This window comes from Mastomys coucha, unplaced genomic scaffold (assembly GCF_008632895.1).
Source record: "Mastomys coucha isolate ucsf_1 unplaced genomic scaffold, UCSF_Mcou_1 pScaffold6, whole genome shotgun sequence".
Classification (NCBI taxonomy): Eukaryota; Metazoa; Chordata; class Mammalia; order Rodentia; family Muridae; genus Mastomys; species Mastomys coucha.
The window spans coordinates 34,167,629-34,183,930 of NW_022196912.1; the positions used below are offsets into that span (position 1 = coordinate 34,167,629).

Consider the following 16,302-nt stretch of genomic DNA (forward strand, 5'->3'; position numbering starts at 1 on the left):
CGGCTGCCGCGGGAGAGGCATCCACAGCGGCGGAGCGGGCGGCCGAGCAGGAGCGAGGCGGCGACAGCGGCTGCGACTCTGGTGAGCGTGGTGCGAACGCCGCTGGGGCGCGGCAGGGATCGCGGGCTGGGACTCCCAGGGAAAGGCGCTGCGGAGGCGCAAGGGCCTCCAGGGCGCCGGACTTGGTGGAGAGCAGGGCGACTGTGGCTCTCCTCGCCCTGCTCGCGACGCCCTGCAGCCCCGGGCGAGGGAGGGAGGTAGCAGGCTCACGACTCGGTCTTGATTCCCGAGCACAGAGGTCTGTGCGTCCAATGCTCCCTCTCTTCGGGTCTCTCTCCTGGTTTTATTTCTTTTCCAGTAGAGTCCCTTCACCCTTCCACCACTCCCACCCCTATCGCCCCCCCTCCGCCCCTCCCCCGAACCTTCATCTCCAAAGCAGGAGACCCGCGATCTTCCTCCGGGCTCCTCTGCGAGGGCCATGCCTCTGCTCCCCATATTTCTGAAGCCCCAAGGCGTGGATGAAGCCCGTCCTGGCCCCAGCACACCTGGACCCCTTCTGCTGCCACCTGCCACAGAGGTGCTTAGCCAGCAGGCAAACTGCTGTGCCGTGCCTAAGACCTCCTCGCCTCCGCGGAATTCACTCCCCCTCACGCCAGAACTCCTAACTAGAGTCCAGCAGGAGGAGACTTTTCCAAGCTGAAGCTTCGGGAACAATTTGACCCACTTCCCGAGGCACTGGTCTCAGGCCAGCCATGCTTCTTGCTAGACACACCTGTCTCATTTGCCAGCCGAGAGACTGACAAGAACACCTCTTGACAAAAATGTGCCAGCCTGTCCTCTAGTCCTTTTCCAAGCTGTTAAACTTCTTGACCTATGTCCCCAGAGACGGGCCTCTGTCATTTAAATTTGCTAAAGCTCTCACCCTCACCCCCAGCCCCCAGCCCTGTGAAGATCCCCAGAATTCTGTCAGCCATTATTGGAAGAGGAAGGGTCCTGTACTCACCATTCTGAGTTCTGGCCATGATTTTTTTTCCCCTATGTGGGTGATTCCCTGTCTACTTCATAGAGAACCCCAGTCTCATAGGTTTCCCCTGTAGCTAAGTGGTTTCCTTACTAGAAACTTTCCCTACTCTGACCAATCACTACCTCTTCTAGATTGTCCCAGGCTATCTGCAGGGGCTGAGTCCTCTGCGCTCAGGGAAAGCTGGGTTAGGACCATGCAGTTTGAGAACCTGTGCTGGGCAGCAAGAGGAGGGTGGCTCCTAGCCAGGCTCCAGCTTTGGGAAGATCAGCCTGTTAGGGTTGCTCCCCAGTGAGGCTGAATTTCACACACTGTTTCTGAGGGCTTCATGTGAAGAGAGGAGGCAGACCAGGGGCTGTTTTTCCTGCCTGTTTCTGACTGTCTTGTGTTGCTATGGTGACAGTTTTGCCTCTTCCTCCCCCTGACTCTTCTGGGAGCTCGTTTTTATTGGTCTGTTGTCCTGTCTTTTATGGCTCTAATTTCTTCTTTCTACTTGCTCTGAAATAAACAGTCATAAACATGGGCATCGGGCCCAGGCTGGGGGCTGGCAGAATTCACCTCCTGCGGGCCCCTAGCTTCTGTGGGGAGATAATACTGAATAAGAAGGGATGGGATTAAACCTACCTTGCTCCTTCTTGCTCTCAGTTTTGAGGAGGGGACAGTAACATCCCAGGTGGGGTGCACATTTGGTAGCATACTTCTGGGTATGCCAAACACTTGTGATAGCTCGCTGGGGAGCTAGTGTTGTAGCGGAAGGGCAGTCCCCACCTCTCACTTTGCATCTAAGGCAACTAAGCTCAGAGCAAGTGAGTTGTTTCCCATGGGCTCCTGTTGATGTGAGCACACAGTCAGCTCTCAGATTTGATCAATGAAGGGGAATCATAGCGCCGATACATGGATCTCTCTGCCTCCCATCCTGCTGTGCTCCCAGATGGGTCTCCTGAAGGACTTTCCTGCAGCAGGAAGTTAACTAGAAAGGGTTCCAGGCCCCTAACACTGCGACACATGCTGCCTTCCATGCCCTTTGGACATCCTGAACCCCAAGTGCTGGGGACCCAAGAGTGAAGCCACTTGTGACTTCCTGTTTTTACTCAGCACTGAGAGGAATTCAGTTTGCTTTTGCTCATGCTCCCAGGGCCTAGATGCAACCGGATGACTCAAGGACAGAGCCAGCCCTGAGTAAGGAGTTCCCAGAGAGCTAACCCAGTCCCTAGTTTCTAACACCCACTGTCCCCTGTTTGTGACACTCTGCAGTGAAGCTGTTCCTCCCTTCTTGGTTATTATTCTCTTCCTTACATTCTCTCTCTCTCTCTCCTCTTTGTATGGCAATGTTCCGGCTTGTTGAATTGGAGCAACATGTACAGACAAGGGTATCAGCGGCCTCCTGGTCAGCTGTCGACCCAGAGGAAGTCTGTTCACTCACATGGACCTCATTCTATCTTTCAAATCGACTTGAAGTGAAGCATCTTTATCTATCCTGTTGGCTGTTGCTTCTTCTTTTAGGATAGAACGGATTAGCCTACCTGCTATGTTTTGAATGATTGGAAGGCTGAAAGACCATTAGTGCCCTAGGTATTGTTGGAAGATCTTACGTTAAAGAGATGTCTGAGACACTGTGGGCAGTTTGAAAATTTTAAGATTTTTAAGTCATCAGGCTAGTGGCATTTTCTCAAGTTATTTTGTGGAGTATTCATGGAATGCACACCTTCATTTATACACTTCATATTTATGTATCAGATACAGTGCAGGGATCTCAGAGGCATGACACCCTCGTCTAAAAAATGTGGTCTGGTGGAAAAGGAAGAACTGGAAATAGATTTTTGTCCTGCAGTCAAAGCACTGTTTTGACAAAGGGAAAGGTGGTGTGGAGTCCAGAGATGGCTCTTAATCAGATCATTCCTTAGGATTGATCAGGTTGCCTGCACTCTGTGGCTGAAATACAACTAACCAACTAATGTCATCTTGGAAGGTCCTCATTTAGCCTTCATAGAATCGAGTGGTTATCAAAGAGAGATCCTCCTTCGGTTCTGGTGAACATCTGACAAGGAGCCAGTCCTGCCTGTCTCTGGGAGTTTTGACTCATTCACAGCAGCCTCTGGTTCCTGCTTCACCTTGGTTAAAACTCCTCTCTATGGAGCCACAAAAATTCCAAGACTAATCTTATAGTGACTGTAAAGAGAGGTGATGGAATCAGGCATGAATTTAAGCTCTGTTCTGGCTGTGGAGTCCTGGAAGTCTACCTGAGCTCACTGAGCCTCCCTTCTTGTGGCAGTAAAACTCCAATACTCACACTTGTCTTCTTCCAGATTAAATGGTCTTATGTATTTATAGGGCCTGGCATGGTGCCAGTCTCACAATAGACTTGCTCTTATTTACTTGTATTGATTAGAGAAGAATTCTCCTGTTAAGGGACATCTGGGTCCTCTTAGAATCCCTGGGGGGGGGCTCCCTGGATGAATCCTGGCCCTTGGGGATCCATTCATTATCTAGGAAGGTTAAAAATTGCCCACATTGAGGCTCCTAGCTTTACTAGTTAATGTTCTAGTTATCTCTCACCAGATAAGCCATGATCTTGGCCACCAGAACAAGTGCCAGTCTCTAATACTTTTTGAAATGGAAATACACTTCCAGAGTTGCAAGGATGCAATTCCCACCCCCACCCCCCATGAGAATCCTTTAAAATGAATGTTTGCTTAAAAAAGAAAACCCTGGACATGTTTAGCTACCCCCTCCCTACTTGTTTTAAAATATATGTTTATACATTTGCTTGTCTCTATTCTGGATTGAAAGAAATGGGGACAGGGAGGTAAAAAAAAAAAATCACATCAGCTAGTAAGTGGCAGGGCCAGAATTTAAAATGAGGTCCTGCATACTCTTTGTGCCATGGCATACAATCTTGTCATTTTCTTGGCTGGTGCGTCAGAGAACCAAAATAAGTGTGTTTGGAGAATACAAGTGGATTTTAGTAAGGGTGGAACTGGTCAGTGCTGTAGTAACTCAGACTCATAGTAAATATTTAGAGAGCTTATTAGGTTTTGCTCTTGGTGCAGCATTAACAAGGCTTTCTGCAGCTGGCTGCGGGATTTCTTTTTACAAGTGATGAATAGAACGGGACTCTGACATGTCTTAGTCAAGAAAGAACAGTTGATGAAATTCTAAGTGGTTTTGTTAACACAAAGAATGGATTGTTGGTTTGTCATTAATATAACCCAAATCACTGGGCAAGCCAGGATTTTATCATTGAACATGTGAATGGAAAATATCACAAGTGTTTCCCTGGGATGTAGACCTAGTGACAAGAGATACAACAGAGGTGGAATGGTTGATGACAGGCATGCGGGGTAGGGAGCTTTTCAAAGGCAGAGGTGGTGTGGATTTAGTCTGCCGGTAGGTACAGCTCATGTCTAGGAAGGTGAGCGTGTGAAGTGCTTTGAGCATTCTTCCCTAGCCCTCCCTAGGTAAGGTAGAAGCCAGCCTTTCCTTTAGAGCCCTGATGCTCCAAGTGCTGAGACGGGGACCACACTTCCCAGCAGTGTGCTTATCAGGTCCAGCTGAGCACTGCAGACAGATGTGGTGCTATTTGCAATTATCTCAGGGCCCAAGTCTGGTGTCTGCTTATTTAATGACTTCACTTTCTAATAAAAATTCTGTATGGCATAGATAATTAGATTTTTAAAATGAAACTGGGAAAGAGAGTGCCCCAAAGAGTTTAATTGCAGTTTTATGATGGATCAAGCATAAAATGGGATCATTCATTTATATAACCAATGCTTATCATGTGGGCTCTTGCCCTTGGCCTGGGCTGGGTTGAAAGCCTACAGATCAGTGTGGTATCACCCCTGCCCTCAGGTAGGCCCCACTCCAAATTCAAAGTGAAGGAGGAAGCACCTACCTAGGCATGGCCGGAGTCATAAAACAGCTATCTAGAGGAGGAAATAACATGATACAGCAGCGTCCATTCTCCTTTGCCATCAAGGTATCATCTGAGGGCATCTCAGTTCCCTCTTGAATGCTAAAACAGAAAAAGGGTGTGCCCAGGAACGACTGTGCTCAACTCTTGATGCCCAGCCTAACTTCTAGGATAAGGGAAGAGCAAGCCCCAAGGCTCTTGCTTTGCTGTCTTTAAAACAGGAAGGATCTGATGGTTTGAAAGGGCCTTTCCATGTCTAGCCTGATGGTCTTTCAAAACTCTTTGGTTTCTTTTACCCAGCGGTCAGTGAAGAAGGGTGCCCTGGGAGAAGTACTCTAGAGACTGCTCCCTTTCAGGAAAGGAGGCATTTTATGGTTGATCACCCCCCTGCTTCTCCCCCTCCCCCAAACTCCCAAATGATTGATAGTCAAAGCTGATGAGAACAGATCAAGGAAGGTCACAGGAGTGGAGCGGAGCTAATACCATATTCCATGGCTTCCATTTCAGTGAGTAGAGAAGAGGCTGCTCTCACACGCTCACCACCTACAATTGTCTTTTGCATTGAGTTGATGTCCTTAAAACCATTTTGGGAGGTGTGGAGGAGCTTGTGTCGCTTTTTAAAAACTTAATTAAAATGCACACAAGGAGCTATGAACCATAAACTTATTCCAGGGCCTTCAGTTCTTTCAAGGCCATTGGCAATGAGGTCTTGGCCCATGCAGGAGCAGCGATGCAGCTAAATCCAAGTCAGCCAAAGTGGGGAGGCAGCATCCTGTGGACAGGGTCATGGATACAGAGTCAGAAAACACCATGGATCTTATGCCTACTCTGTCTCCTCACTCATGTGCAACCTGGGCTCTGACAAGTTGTCTCTTTTTAAATTTAATTTAATATTTGAGTCTTCTGCTGCCTTTGGTGCTATGTGGGCAGCAGCATTTATGGAACAATAGAAGATCTTGTCAGCAAGATAATAGCAAGCATTTGAAAACCATCTGGGGCAAAGTTCTAAGGACATGTGCAGCAGATATTAACTCTGCCTTGTGGCTGGGGAAGCTGACATCCAGAGGTATTTTTAGGAACTTCCATAATGTTGCCTCACTAGGAAGATGGCCAAGATGGTGTTTGCTCCTATGTAAAATGCCTTTGAGAGCCATTTTCTCTCCATCACCCACACTGTAAATAAGAGACTGCACATATGTGAGGAATGTGGTACTCATCAGCAAGTTTCTTCACAAAATACTCATCTCAAAAAGGTAGCAATTCTGTGCTAGGTACCTCCACTCTTTAAAACTGTAATAAACCAAGTCAAATCAAGCTTGTGTTTTAAGTTTCTCCCCAGACTGATGTCTTTCAGGGTGTCCTTTGCTCAGCCTATTTTGTCAAAGGATGCCATCCGATAGTAATGAGCTGAGCCCAAACTCAGGCCTGCTGAGTGATGGGTCCCTCTCAATTGAGGCAGGTGCTGTGCAATGTATTTTTCATACTCTTCCCTGGGACAGCTGGCAACCCTGGAAATCCAATAGAACTATGTTCTCAGCTTACAGAATGACAGAGTCAGTTGCACATGAATACCTTTGGTGTCAGTGTCTTTATCCAATTCGAGGGGGGTATGAATGGGTGGGTTGGTGGGTGGATTGATGGATGGATGGATGGATGGATGAGAGATATTAGAATAGGAAAGATGTACAAGAGAAAGAAGGAGTGAAAGTGAAAAAAGAAGAGATGGGTGAGTGTGAGAAGACGGGGAGGGGGGAGGGAAAGAAAGGGGGAGGGCATGATATATGTATATACTTATATAGATAAATATATGCATTGACAGACAGACAGATTTACTCTACAATTCTGAAATCCAGAGTAATAGCATGTACCTGGGAGTCTGAGCTTCTTTGAAGCAAACAGTTGAGTTGGAATCTTGGCATTTTCCTTGGTCAAATTCCTTAAGTTTATGAAGTTTTCCAGTTTATACATGGTAGCTGATGATGTTTGTGTCTCATGGATAGTATGGAGGAATATGTGGATTAAATATTTATCAGGTGCTCTTTTTGCATGGGCTTTGAATAGAATCTGTTTGAAAAGTTTTGGCCACTCTTGTAGGTTCCTCTTTGGTGTTCTGATAAGAGCTGCCACAAAAGTTCCCCCTTTCCTTTGACAACCCATCTCTGAATCTCCCCCTGAAAAGTCCCATCCTACAGGTTCCCATCTCTAGCCTGTGAGTTGTCACTACATAGCACACATACAAAATAACCTTCGTGTAGTCCTAACAAGGAAAACTAAGAATCCGTCTGTGCATTTTTGTTATCAATCTCTTTGCTCATTTCTTTATTTTTCAAATATGTTTTTTTCCTAGTGTGTTGAGATTTCAAACCTGGGCTCTTAAATGCCTTCCCAAGAAGTAAATAGGGTCAAAAGCAACTTCTGACATACCCACATCTTCTTATTGTTGAGTCCAAAATTTGAAAAAGCTCTATTACTATTTTGGAAGTAAAAGCTAGCCCAATTTTATGTGAGATTACTTATAACATATATTTATAGGTCTCATTTGGAATAAGTGAGGTTTTTAGCGGAAAGATGAGTGCTTCAGACCCTCTGGGTGGTGGGAGCACATAAGAAGTAAGTATGTACTTTAATCCTTTCTGAAGTATAGAGAATTTAGAGGCATATCAGGTCTGAGAAAATTGTTCCAGTGAGGACTTATGGGTGGCTTTTGTCGCAAATTTCTACAGGAGCCCACAGTATTCTTGGGGTTAGGTAAAACAGCAGCATGTTTTATCTCTGGAGAGTGGGTGGTACACTGGTTATGTTATTGGCATGTCATGTGGGAAGAGGGTCATCTAGGAATAGGGAACCTCAGTTGAGAAAATGCCTCATTTAGATTTGCAGGTAGGCAAATCTGTAGGACATTTCCCTGATTAATGATTGACTATGGAAAGACCTACTTCCTGTGTGAGGTGCCACCCCATGGCAGGTGGTCCTCGGTGGTGCAAGAGAGCAGGCTGAACAACCTAGCAAGCAGTGTTCCTCTATGGTTTCTGCTTCAGTTCCTGACTCCATGTTCCTGCCTTGGGTTCCTGCCACTGACTTTCCTTAACTTTTGGCTGTGATTGGAACATGTAAGCCAAATTAACCCTTTCCTCATCATAGCAGGTAGTGTTCACAGTTGCTTTAGGTCATGGTGTGTATTTCAGCAATAGAAAGCAAACCAGAACAGATGGAACGGTCACATTGTTCATTCCATTCTAATCAGAAGTATCAATGGCCACTTTCCTACTTTTTCACTTTAGAATGCATTGTGTGAACATATTGTTAAGAGTAAAGTAGTACCAACAATTTGTTCAAACGTGGCTTCCAAAAGTTTCAAAAGGACAAGGCAGTTTTCCAAGAAGAAGTTTCTTAGAAGTAGAAAAGAGTGGGAATTTTGTTGTTGTTTTTCTTTATTTTTTAATCAAGGGTGGCATTAGGGGAAGACAGAAGGGACTTTCTCAGTCTGACTCATCATCATTTTAGCCTTGTGAGGAGGAACCAGGCTTGAAGAGGGAGCATGGGGAAGTGAGAAGCCCCAAGCAGAGCGTGAGAAGGTCTTGGCTCTCCGTTAGGGCCTGCTCTTGACTTACTGAGTGACCTTGGACTTGTTACTTCCTTGCTCTCTTCCTAGGAGCCAAGTCTAAGTAAATGTCCTTTATCTTTCTTTGAGCCTGGGTCTGGGTGCCAAGGCCCTAAAGGACAGGAGTAAGAGTGAGAAGGGAGACACTCCCTGGCCTCTGACCTCTTCCTATGGCTTCTGTTCAGCCCACGCAGACTCGGGACACAAGGAGACCTCTCAGAACTTTACTGCTTTCTTAGTAATGATCTTTCCTTTAGTTGCTCCTTTCCTGCTGCAGTTTGTCCCCAGAACCTTCACTGTCATTCTTAGGGACAGGACTTGCTGGCTGATGGACCGACTAAGAAGACAGTGGCCACAGCCAATATGGCCATCGTCAGTGGTTGCACAGCTCTCTATAATAGCAAGCTAGGAACACACTGGGCATTGTGGTGACAAAGAAGGCTGAAATCGTTCCCTCCTGGGGAGTAGAGGACCAGGGTTGCATCTGCTCTGGAAAATGAAAGGGTACAGAGGCCATCTGTTGATCAGGTACTGGAATAGGGACATTTAGGCAAAGAAATTGTATAAACAATGCCCAAGTGACCCTTCACCCTTTCTCTCTCCTTCTCTTTTGAGTTTATGCTTAGTGTGTGACATCATTCTGATGTTATGTTGTTGGAAGCTGAACCTTATTCCAGGATCCATTAAGTTTGACAAGTTGTAGTCCGACATTCTTTTGGGATCATGTGGAGATTCTCCCTCAGCCAGAACTGTGAAAGGATCAGTGCCTTTAACCTAACAAGCAGTTTCCACAGGAATGAGAGTGGGGTCTGGAACCTTCAAAGCCTTTGACTGGGACAGACTATAAATAAGGCCTACCTCAGAGTACCACTCTAAAGTATTGGACTTTATCTGTTCTAGAAGCTTCTCTGTGTATGTGTGTATTCTCATAAAGAAGTTTATCTATTTACTTATTTAGTATGAGTATGTTTCTCATATACAAGTTTATTTATTAGTTATTTAGTATGAACAAAAGTGTGTTACTCATATACAAGTCTATTTATTATTTACTTATTTAGTTTGTGTGTGTGTGTGTGTGTGTGTGTGTGTGTGTATCGTATGCATGCATGTTTGCATACACATGCAGGCTCACCTGCCCTGATGCTTGGGTGTTGAAATTTAAAGGAACCTGTGGGAATCCATTCTCTCCCTTTACCACATAGGTTCCAGAGATCAACCTTAGGCCATTAGACTGAGCAGCAAGAGCCTTAACCCATTGAATACACTCACCATGCCTGTTGTGTTCATATATGTGGAGGGTGGGGGGAGAAGGTTGTGAGTGTGTAGAAAGTGTGTACTTGAGAGTAGTGCAAAGGCGTAGAATGAGTATGTGTGTACTGTAATGTGCATGTATATAGTCTGTGTTTGTGTGTAATCCACATGGTTTGTGTGAGACAGTATGTTGTTTTGCTACATGCTTTGAGTATGTGCCAACTATGAGTGTGCATGACCTGTGATAGGTGTGTGAATTCATGAGAGAGAAGAGATGGATGTGCTTTGTGTGTGCTGGGTGTGAGCCAGAATGCATATTGGGCTTGTGTGGAGTGCCCATTATTGGGGGGCATTTGTGTGTTCTTTCAGGTCTAGGGCAGTGTTGCCTCATGCAGGGCCCTCCCAGGTTTTATAGACATGGCTTTGGCTCAAGCCAATCCTCGCCTTTGTGTGGCTCATGAAAGAAACTGGCTTCTCAAGAGCTCCTTTAGCTGAAGCGGAGGGACCTTCTGGGACATTTTAGGCACCAGTCACCACAGGAAAATGCAATGCTGCAATGCTGAAACTAAGTGGCAGAATGCAAGTGAATCATGCCTCCTGGGGACAGTGTCTAATCCTTCTGCTTCAGAGACAGACCCTTGTAAAAACTCATTCTTGTATATATAAAATACAAATATATTTAATTCAAAGCATTTGAGTATGGCTTTGAAAAAAAGAAAGAAAGAAACTTGAATACAGGTTTTAAAAGTATAGGAGACTAAACATATATTCCATTTTTGCTTAACATGGGCCGTTGCTAGAAGTGGGAAAGATGGGGGAAGAGGAGAGGCTGTTGAGTTAGTTGCCTCTGCCCTGTGTAGCTATGGCTTGCTCTGTCTTTGCTTCCTGTGTCTTCTCACAGGTCAAATCAGTTGGGGAGTGGGAAGCAGCAGAGTCTGGGACTATCTGTGAAGGAGAGGGAACTTCACCAGAGCTACTGCTTACTGAGCTGGTGGCAATAGGGAGAGGCTATGGGCACTCGAAAGCGTGTGTGGATCTTGATCCTTGTTACTGAACCTGGTTCTGCAGCTGATTGGGCCCAGCTTGTGTGGTCCACTTTTGTTTCTGAGCCTTACCTCTTCCACATCTAATGAGAGAACTTAATAAGGTGTCCCTTGAAGCTGGACTGGAAGGCAAACCTGGCCCTGCACACCAGCCCCAGAGGCTTGTGAGGTCGGTTGGTGGGAGGCAGATCTGTTTTTAGCCTGAGGTTATTGTGGAGAGCCTCATTGTGCAAGATGGAAATTGGGGTTCCCTCTAAATGTGAATGCATGGATGAATATGAATACACCAGTAAGGGTACCACATTATATACACAGCTCTTGGTTGCTCCCCACTTTAACCCTCTGTGTGCTGGATCCCTCCCTTGACTCCTCTTCCTTCCTCTTCCCTCCTCTCCCCTCTACTCCTCTTTTCTCTTTTCCTCTGTCCTTTCTTTTCCACAATGTACTTACTGGAACTTGCTAATAAGGTAGTGAGTTTTGCAAAGTTCTGTGTTAAACCTCAAAATTAGCAACTAATTTAAATAGCGCGTATAAACTAAGATATCTACAGTGTGCTGTCTATTAGGTTGCGTATACATGTGAGGGTTTTCTTTTTTTCTAACCAATAATTTTTAGATTACCTAGACCCACGTTGACCCCTAAGTTTTCAAAGAATTCTTAAATCTTCTATCGTATTAATTAAAATGAGTTGTGTTCTTCAGCAAACGTTTAGCCATTAATGAATATTAACTATCTTTGTTTGTTTGTTTGGTTTTTCGAGACAGGGTTTCTCTGTGTAGCCCTGGCTGTCCTGGAACACACTCTGTAGATCAGGCTGGCCTTGAACTCAGAAATCTGCCTGCCTCTGCCTCCCAAGTGCTGGGATTAAAGGCGTGCACCACCACCGCCCGACAACATTAATTATCTTGCTGGCAGTCTTTTGTATATACTTCTCAGGCAACAGATACTGGCAAGGCACATCTTTATTCTTCCTTTAAGCATCAAGGCCTGGTGACTAAGAATGCATTTTTTGCCCTGAAGTTGCATGAAGATGTAGAACTCAAAGTGGGCAGCCTAAATGGGTACAGTCTGTCTGTTTCTGAACATTGTTTGCATTCCTGAACCACATACCCCATGATGGTTCTAGCTCACAGGGTTTCTTTCTTTCTTTTTTTTTTTTTTCTTATTTTCAGGAGAAGATGCTCTCACTTTCTGTCCATAACTACAGAAAATACAAGGCCAGATTAATTTCTTTGCCTTTTTCCCAAGTGGAGTTTCATGCCCCCCTCCCGACCTTAATGTATGTAAATTTCATGCAAATAGCATCTTCTGTTTGCCATGTGCTTCCAAAGTGCCAGACGCTGCTCTGGAAACTTTCACATGTGTCAAGGAACAGGAGAGCATGCTGGGTGCTCGCTATAAGGAGAGCAAAGCTTTGATGCAGTGTTGCCCTTCTTCACCCGAAGGCAGATTGATTGCATAGGAAATGCTTGGCCTGCTTTCTGCAGGAGCCATTCACAGAGCCCAGTTCAGAGACTATTGGGTATTTTGCCCTGGCCTGGAATTTAGACATCCTTAGTACAGCCTGGGATCAGGTCCTGATGACTCTTTAGCTCCCAGCCTCACTGTACTGGGCTTCCCCAGTTTCTTTCTGTGGTTAAAACTCAGGCCCCTGACTGTGGAGAAAGACGTGCTTCCTTTTAGCCTCTCTCATGTTACATCAGCCCACACTGTGCTTGGCATGATTTTTACTGTCGGAAAATCCTTTTTTTAGTTTTATGGCTCAAATAGACTTGAACATATTTTGTATTAGCTTCATATTGTAAGAGAGAAAGATGGAATATGGTTCGCCCCAAATCACACATGAGTTGCATCCTCTTTCTAAGGTGCTGTCTATACTTCAACAGATCCTTAGGGACTCATTTCTAACAGATCCTTCCTCTGTTTCCCACCAAATCCATCCATCAATTCATCCATCCACTTGTTTAATGTGTATTCATTGAGTATTTATAATCAGGTACTTTTCTGTATGTGTGTTGAGGAGGGTGGTTAGGCAGTGACCCAGAAAGATAAAACTCTTGCTTCAGATTTGATTATATTCTGATGGGGAAAGATGGGCCATGACACATGAGCAAGTAAAATAAGATAAGAGAATAACATGGAGTAAAGTGAATCTCAGATGATTCTAGAGTAGTGGTCCTTATCCGTCCTGATGCTTTGATCCTTTAATGCAGTGCCTTATGCTGTGTTGACCCCCAACCATTAAAATTACTTTTGTTGCTTACTTCATAATCACAGTTTTAATACTGTTATGGATCATAATGTAAATATCTGATATGCAGGATATCTGATATGCAACCCCTGTGGAAAAGAGTCGTTTGTCCCTGAAAGGGTCACAACCCACAGGTTGAGAATCACTGGTGTAGAGGGTGAGCCTTGTCTGAGAGGCAGTATAGTCATTATTTTGAGCAAGATGGTCAGGGAAGGCCTCACCAGAAGGTAGGGACTGTGTGAAGACCTGAAGGAAGTGAGAAAGTGAGCCTCCTGTGGAAAGTTATGTGTTGAGCTTCAGAAAATACCAAAGCAGGGTTGAAGTGTTCCTGGTCGGATGGCAAGCACAGCTGAGGGAAAGAGGTGGGTTTCAGGTGATGAGGTTGCCAGCCAGGCTGTGATTGTAGTATCTCCTGCCTCCCTCTCACTGAGACTGTAGACATCTTATTTAGTGTTAACTGGTTTGTCTGACACTATACTGTGCACCCAGAGGGCAAGCCAAGGCTGGTTTGTAACCACATCTCTAGCCCACCCCAGGAGGCTTAGGGCAGGAGGAGAGTTTTGTGATGTCTTGCTTGCTTGCTTGCTTGCTTGCTTGCTTCTTTCCTTTCTTCCTTTCTTCCTTCCTTCCTTCCTTTCTTTTTTAAAAAACAACAACAAAAAGTCCTGGTCAAAGATGATTTGGAACATGGGAGTTTTGGTAGTGTGTTGGCTCTACACCCCAGTTGGCTAGATTTTTGCTAAAAAGCCATCGGGCAGGGTGGCTGTAAAATGAATGAGGTGCCAGGAAAATCTGGAAGTGAAAGCAGTGGAGGGAAGAGTGTTAACTGGAGTCCTGAGGATAAAGAAGAGCCCCAGGGAGTAACAGTGCAGGAGGTCCCTGCTGGGGGCTGGTGTTTATAAAGTGTAACTTCAGGGCTGGACCTAGAAAGCTCTGCAGAAACTCCTAAGTGTGTTAGGATTTCAGCCAGGACTCCCATTCACCCCTGGGATGACTCAGAGTTAGCAGGGAAGACCTTTCAAGGAAGAAGAGAATTTTCTCAGTAGATGGGACCCTTCTTCTCTCAGACCAGAATCTTAGTGCCTGAGTGGCTGGAGTTCATTCTTGGTGGGTGGGAAGCCACACTGAGGAATGCAGGTGAGCTGAAGAGGAGAGAAGAACACTTTGTAGAGCACTCTAGGGGACCTCCGTGCTGCCGGGTCCAACTTCCTGCGCCTCCCAATCTGACTCTTGTATCCCTTAGAACGAAAAGATGCCCTAGCAACTTTTTCCAGTGTAAGTCAGTTAGAAGATAGCGATGAGGAGAAACTGAAGAGAGAGAGAGAGAACATCATGAAGCTCTGAGGAGGCCATTAGGGTGTTTATACAAGGGAGTGATAAGCTTGGGATTTCAGCCAAACTGTGTGTGTGTGTGTGTGTGTGTGTGTGTGTGTGTGTGTGTGTATCTGTTTGTCTGTCTGTGTGTACACAGCTATAAACATAGATGTTTGTATATCAGTTATTACATTGCTGGGACCTAGACAAGTGAGGAAAGGGTTCTTTCGGCTCAGGTGTGTTGTAGGGGAAGGCACAGGGTGGCAGCTCGGTTCCTGGCAGCAGTGCGAGCCCATGGATGAGGCTGTTCACACACCCAAGGACTCGTCATCTCTGATTAGTCCCTAACTTCCACAGTTTTCCTGACATCCTCAAGTGGTACCATCTGCTGGGGACCAATCCTTTGAAACCTAAGCAGATGTGGGGTACACTCCAGATTCAAATTACAAGTATGCATGCCATGAGTGTAAACTAGTGGAGTATCCACTCACGTGTGCTAGGAAGAAAGGAATTCTTGTCTCACTGGTAGGTCACAGGTGGAAGGTTTGCTTAAATATAATAGAGGAGAAACAAAGATTTGTCTTTATTTCATTTTATTTTTAGTTAAATACCTGTCTTCGACAGATGAACCGGACCGCATATGAACCCTAAGGAGCGTGGGTAGGAAGCTGGAGAGGCTGCTCAGTGGTTAAAATCATACACTGTTCTTGTAGAAGACCCAAAGCTTGGGTCCCAGCAAACACACTGGATAGCTCTGCCTGTTGCTCCAGATCCAGGGGGTCCAGGGCCTCTTTCCGTTCTCTATAGACACCTGCAGGCAGTTACACATATGCCACACGCACACACACACACACACACACACACATACACACACTACACACATACTAAAACCAAAATAGATACTGTAGAAGCGTAAGGCCTGGCCTCAGGGAGACTGAATCCTGTGCCCTAACCATTGTGATAAGTTGTTCGGATTTTCCGATTCAGATACATATTGCATGTTTTTGAAGTGAAGATGTTAAGAAGACAGAACAAAACAAAATAAGAAATCAACAACCACAACACCAAGAAAACATCTTGGTTACCTGATATTAAAGAATGCAAACTCAGTTCCATGTTTGTCAGTGATGTTTCCTGGGCTTTCCTGTCCTCACGGTCCTATGGGGTTGATCTCTGTCCTGCTTCCCTCCCTCTAGAGGGTATTTTACAGTAACAAACAAGCTTTGACACAGATTAAAGTTCTGCGCGAATCACATGCCTGTCAGGGCCTCTGCTCACCATGTGATGCCTGGGTTGAGATGTAGTCTTAACGTTTATTCAGAACTCGATTTGTGTCAACTCTGCTCCTCTTGATATGTCTCCAGCTGACTGTTAGGGCTTTCTTCCAGCCTTCAGAACTACTTTTCCTGATTTATATTAGTATTTGGTCTCCGTAGTTGAATGTAATGCTTTAATAACATACACATGGGCACACTTAGCTGACTACCAGGAGGTGATTTTTTTTTTTTTTTTTTTTTTAGTTGCTATTGTGGTAACGAGGTGGCAGGGGTGGGGGAGGGGTGAGGATGGCGATGCTCAGAGGAGGGAGGCCTGGTACTGCATGGGAAACATCATCTGTGGGCAAAAGGGGAGGGTGGTGTCAAAATTCAGCCTAGCCTGGGTTAACATTTTGGAAACCAGTGATGTGAACCGTGGTGGGAAACCACATGTAAGCTGCCAGTGCCCCCAGAAATAGCTGTTGAGAACCAAGCTGGCTATCAGAGGGCTAAGAGCCACAGAATGCCTTCCCTGCCTGCCTGCAGGATTGGCAAGCGTGGGGCCAGGGTAAAGTGTGTCTAAATTGATGATATAGCTGACTCATCCACCCCTGTTGAATAGTTTTTTTTTTTTTTAATCGAAAGTAAAAGGGAA

General features: G+C 45.5%; 1 protein-coding gene across 3 annotated transcripts in view; it reads left to right on the forward strand.

Moving 5' to 3' along the window:
- Fam49a (family with sequence similarity 49 member A) overlaps nucleotides 1–16,302 on the forward strand; it is a 109,123-nt gene continuing 92,821 nt past the window's right edge. For 2 of the 3 annotated variants that reach the window (XM_031357447.1, XM_031357446.1), the window contains exon 1: nucleotides 1–81. The gene's annotated coding sequence lies outside the window, so the exon portion shown is untranslated. The remainder of the gene's footprint in view (nucleotides 82–16,302) is intronic. The other variant, XM_031357449.1, reaches the window with a different exon arrangement.